This window comes from Pinus tabuliformis, chromosome 8 (genome assembly GCF_031772625.1).
Source record: "Pinus tabuliformis cultivar Carrire ecotype Pingquan chromosome 8, CPIR1, whole genome shotgun sequence".
Lineage (NCBI taxonomy): Eukaryota > Viridiplantae > Streptophyta > Pinopsida > Pinales > Pinaceae > Pinus > Pinus tabuliformis.
The window spans coordinates 870,208,081-870,213,361 of record NC_142294.1 but is presented as its reverse complement, the minus strand read 5'-3'; the positions used below and the strand labels follow the sequence as shown (position 1 = coordinate 870,213,361).

The following is a 5,281-nucleotide window of genomic DNA, read 5'->3' as shown; positions in this document are numbered from 1 at the left end:
AAGAAAATCTCAGCTACCTAATTCCACCAAAAACATTGACACATGGCATGGGGCCTAATTCCACCAAAAACATTGACACATGGCATGGGGCCTCGCCAGCGGATGAAAGTTGGGTGACGAAACAGCCTTTTGAAAAAGTCCTCGGCGTTATTGTGGAGCCGGATGCCCTTATCTTCATTTCCGGTTTTCAGGAAACGAATAAAATGTACAACTCCATTTCCTGCAATCATACATTCTACTTTTGGCAAATTCAGCTTCGGCCGTTGGGATTGCAATTTGCATTTGGAAACACAGTTTTGCACGGAGATGTGGCCTGCAGTGTCACAATTGGGCCTTCCACAACCATATGTGCTCTGCAACGTGCTTACTAAAGTTACCTCTGCAATACATTCATTGGAGGGCGCAGGGAGCTTGATTGGTTGCTATAGAAGTGTTGGAGAGATTAGTAAGGACGTTAACCAACTGTGCTCTGCAGCGTCCTTACTGAAGTTACTCTCTGCAATACTTTCATTGCACGGTTCAGGGAGTTTGACTCCTTGCAATAGAAGTGTTGGAGAGATTAACTTTAGTAATGATGTTGAATTGAGCATTATTTTTGAGATCTAGGCCATAACAGGCTAACATTTGCACGGCTAAGAATGAATCCATGTTTAGGAATTTAATTCCCCTTTTAACACCAGGGCTATGACCCTTCGACGACCTTGAAGCAATTATTACAAAACACTCCATTCCAACCACACAGACTTCGATCAGATATGTTCCAGTTGCCCAAATCATGATTTATGTCAATCCGATCCGGTTCTTTCACCTGCAGAAGGAATTTTTTTTCCTCTGAGATATTCCTGGCATTGCACTGAACTACCACTTGCAAGAGATTCATGATGAAGAAGCAGAATAATTTGGATTGGGAGGATCGGTGCTGCAAGCACAAGCATGCAGAAGATATATTGTAATCGACTGACCTAACAAAGGAAGTGTGACAAAGAAAATGTTAGCGGTAATGCCAGACCTGTTTTCTGTGCAAGAGCTGGTCGGAAGACGCAAGATGATCGGACTGACTTCTAGGGTAAGCACTTGAACTTTTAGGTAACCTCGATGGTCCCGGGATGTGAAGGAATCGGACAGGCAACCCGGACCACTCTACATCGTTTCTACTGCAAAAGCACTGCAGTAATGGCACGCATCAATGCAAAAATCCGAAGAAATATTTCCTGGTGCAAATCCTCAACTCTCCGTTAGTGCTTGAAGAGCCAGAAAAATCAGTAAGATGTACATTCGCATCAGACTAGCTTTCATTTGATGAAAGTCTTTGCCATAGTATCAGTTAAAGCCTATGCTTCTGCAGTCCCTTTCCAGTAGAAGAATGTTATGCAGACTGAGATTACGTGCAAAGAACAAGTTTCTAGTGTCATTTGAGTGAATAAATATCGAGTCTTAGATGCAGTATCCCATATGGATGACCACACATTCACCGTCTTCCATTGTTTCTTGGATTAGAAGATCAGAAGAGTGATGTGGCTCTTTATTTACAGGCTTAACAATTTATCTGATTTAACAGGTGGACCTTCAATTCAAGATAGCTAATGGGTTTTCTGTGCAACAGATGTTGGTAGAAGAAGCAAAACTGTGTGACGCTTCAAAGGTGATTCTGGGAGCTAGTAGGCACAATGCCATAAGGTATGGGATTCCCCAACTCTTTGTGCCAGAACAAGGGATCAAGCTTGGAATTTCATAAGCGGGCCTTGATTCATGATTTTGTTAATTTCAGGCCTTCATTGGCATTAGCCAGATCTTGTGTTAAGAGATTACCTTGCAGTTCTTCTGTACTTATTGTTGAAAATGGGAAGGTGATGAGATGTGAAAGAGACTATCTATCAGGTATGTCTGTTTCTGACAAGGCATAGATGAGTGCAAGGCAAGGACCCTTGATTCATGATTTTGTTAATATTTCAGGTCTTCAATTCAAGATTTAACAGGTGGACCTTCAATTCAAGATAGCTAATGGGTTTTCTGTGCAACAGATGTTGGTAGAAGAAGCAAAACTGTGTGACGCTTCAAAGGTGATTCTGGGAGCTAGTAGGCACAATGCCATAAGGTATGGGATTCCCCAACTCTTTGTGCCAGAACAAGGGATCAAGCTTCGAATTTCATAAGCGGGCCTTGATTCATGACTTTGTTAATTTCAGGTCTTCATTGGCATTAGCCAGATCTTGTGTTAAGAGATTACCTTGCAGTTCTTCTGTACTTATTGTTGAAAATGGGAAGGTGATGAGATGTGAAAGAGACTATCTATCAGGTATGTCTGTTTCTGACAAGGCATAGATGAGTGCAAGGCAAGGACCCTTGATTCATGATTTTGTTAATATTTCAGGTCTTCAATTCAAGATTTAACAGGTGGACCTTCAATTCAAGATAGCTAATGGGTTTTCTGTGCAACAGATGTTGGTAGAAGAAGCAAAACTGTGTGACGCTTCAAAGGTGATTCTGGGAGCTAGTAGGCACAATGCCATAAGGTATGGGATTCCCCAACTCTTTGTGCCAGAACAAGGGATCAAGCTTCGAATTTCATAAGCGGGCCTTGATTCATGATTTTGTTAATTTCAGGTCTTCATTGGCATTAGCCAGATCTTGTGTTAAGAGATTACCTTGCAGTTCTTCTGTACTTATTGTTGAAAATGGGAAGGTGATGAGATGTGAAAGAGACTATCTATCAGGTATGTCTGTTTCTGACAAGGCATAGATGAGTGCAAGGCAAGGACCCTTGATTCATGATTTTGTTAATATTTCAGGTCTTCATTGGTATTAGCCAAATATTGTTAAGAGATTACCCTGCAGTTCTTCTCTACTAATTGTTGAAAATGGGAAAGTTATTTTTGTTGAAAATGGGAAAGTTATTTTTATTGAGGTTTTCCATTACACAAACTTTGCGGTAAACTTTTATCATGATCTTTTTTGAGTGGTCCCGTTATCATTATATCTTTTTGAGTGGTCCCACCGTGGATCTGAGAGTGGCGGTTACGTCTTTTGAGTGGTCTCAAAGTGGATCCGAGAGTGGTGGTTAGTCCACGTGATCAACACAAATCAGGGAATCAAACCTGGCCAAGGCTCTGATACCATGTTAGGTTTTCCATTACACCAAAACCTACCATGTGAAGTTTTCCATTACACCAAACCTACCATGCATTAGTAAACTTCCAAACTATTATCATTACCTTTTTGATACCATGCTAGTTAGATTTTCCATTACACCAAAAAACTTGCAAGCATTAGTAAAAGTCCACTATGAACATGAAGAGCTTCGATAGAAAGAACAGATTACGCAGAAGGTTTGCCACTATGAACATGAAGTTCGGTCTTCAAATGAGGTAGCACCAATTCGGACAATCTCTAAAGAAGGTGAGTTTCGTTGCAGTCAACAGAATGATTAATCGAGAAGAAAATTATTTCGCATGAGGTTAGAGTGTGTTTGTCGAAGTAAAACCTGCGGGCATTTTACTTATCAGGAGTTGCAATCTGCCACTTCCGGCTTTATAACAGGTTGCATTTCTAGTTTTCCTCCTAGAGCTTTTCATTTCTGTGCATTTGCTTCAAATGGAAAATCTCCTTTTCAAGTGTTTTTTTAACCTGTGAACCCACGTCGGTTAATCCTTGTTCTTGGAGGGAATTTGATAGGAAGAGGAAGCTGAAGTTAAGTGTACAGAGGATTTTTCCTGATGGACAATCGGTGTCAGTGAAAATCTTGAATTCTAAACCCAAAACAGAGCAAGAGCTTCTTTCCGAAGTGTCATTACACTTATTCGTTACTGTGTAGAAGGCCTTAACCGCCTTCTGGTGTATAATGTTGTTACCAGAGGAAACCTTGAAGAGAATCCTCATGGTATGTACTCAAGAATATTGCATTTTAAGAATCATTAAATCATGTAGCAATATCAAGCAGTGGTCGTTTTAAGAATCACAGGGTAATGTATTTTATGGCGGGGTCATTTTCTATTTTCTGAGATTTGGTTATAGCCCTGGGTATTGCCTATATATGTTTCAGGAGGCAAGGAGAAGCCCGTCATTTCTTGGACGGTGCGATTGAAAGTGGCTGTAGGAGTTGCTGAAGGATTAGATTACTTACAAAATGGCTTTTCTCAATTTTTTCTTCACGGAGATGTGAAGTCTTCCAAAATCTTGCTTTCTGAAGAGTTTGAACTGGGAGTATAAATCTCTTTACTGAAAGAAGCATCAAGAGTAATTTTGACGTTACAGTATTCGGAGAAATCTTAGTTATCTACAGTTGTAGATTGGAAGTTGGAATTCTACACCAACGAAAAAAGTCAACCGAATCAGTGTGGATTTTATAATAGTTGTCAGATTTTAGGCTGGCAAGGTGGGCACCAACATCTTCATATATAGCTTGCGGCGATGCCTTAGGAACATTTGGGCATGTAAGCATCTTCCCAGTTTCAATGGCCATTTTCAGAATAAGGCTATCCAATTTGTAACGATACTGCTCACTAATTGTGAGTGTAGTTTAACAGGTATCTTGCTTCAGAATATTTGGTTTATGGAGAGAAAGTTTAATGACAAGATGGATGTTTATGCATTTGATGTGGTGCTTCGAGATAAAAACGGGGAGGAAGCCAATCGATCCAAGAAATACATTGGGTCGAAAAAGCCTGATTATGTGGGTAAGTTTTGGTTTTCACAGTTGACTCTCCACTTCATGTTTTTTTTATATTGATTATCCTTGTTTATTTGTTCATCAATATTTAAATTAGCATAGAGTCATTTTAATAATTAGGGAGAGATCAAAATTTCCAAAATGTAACTCTCTTTTTTTAATCTTCAATGAAATTAATCCAGATTAATCTGCTTTTGTTTTTTGTTTTTTTTTTTTATAAAAATTTTATATATGTGTATATATATGGCTCTATGCATGGAGCTGGTTATATTTTTTAGGTTTTTAATATTATTTATATTTATATAAAATTTACATATATATATGGCTTTATGTATGGAGCTGGGTTGTATTTTTTGGTAAAGTGAGAGTGAGTTTCCGTGAAAAAAAGGAGATCGAGTCATTTTAAGCGCTAGATCAAGTAGCTTAAAAGCTTAAACATAGCTCAATCGAGTTTAAACAAACCCTCAATCGAGCCCTCAATCTAGGATTATGGCTCGATTGAGAATTATTTCTTATTCAAAAGAAAGAGTCTAGCTGAGGATTTCTAAGCTCAACCAAGATAGAGGGATTCAATCTAGCTGCCCAACAATCTTGCCAAGACTAGGCGGAGGAATT

General features: G+C 39.2%; 1 long non-coding RNA gene across 1 annotated transcript; it reads left to right on the top strand.

The window, feature by feature from the left end:
• Positions 1 to 227: 227 nt before the first annotated feature.
• On the top strand, positions 228 to 4,551 carry LOC149238325 (uncharacterized). The gene is made up of 7 exons (XR_016245363.1): positions 228 to 1,262; positions 1,604 to 1,677; positions 1,769 to 1,878; positions 2,022 to 2,095; positions 2,187 to 2,296; positions 2,440 to 2,513; positions 2,605 to 4,551. It is a non-coding gene; the product is annotated as an uncharacterized LOC149238325 (long non-coding RNA).
• The last annotated feature ends 730 nt before the right edge of the window (positions 4,552 to 5,281 follow it).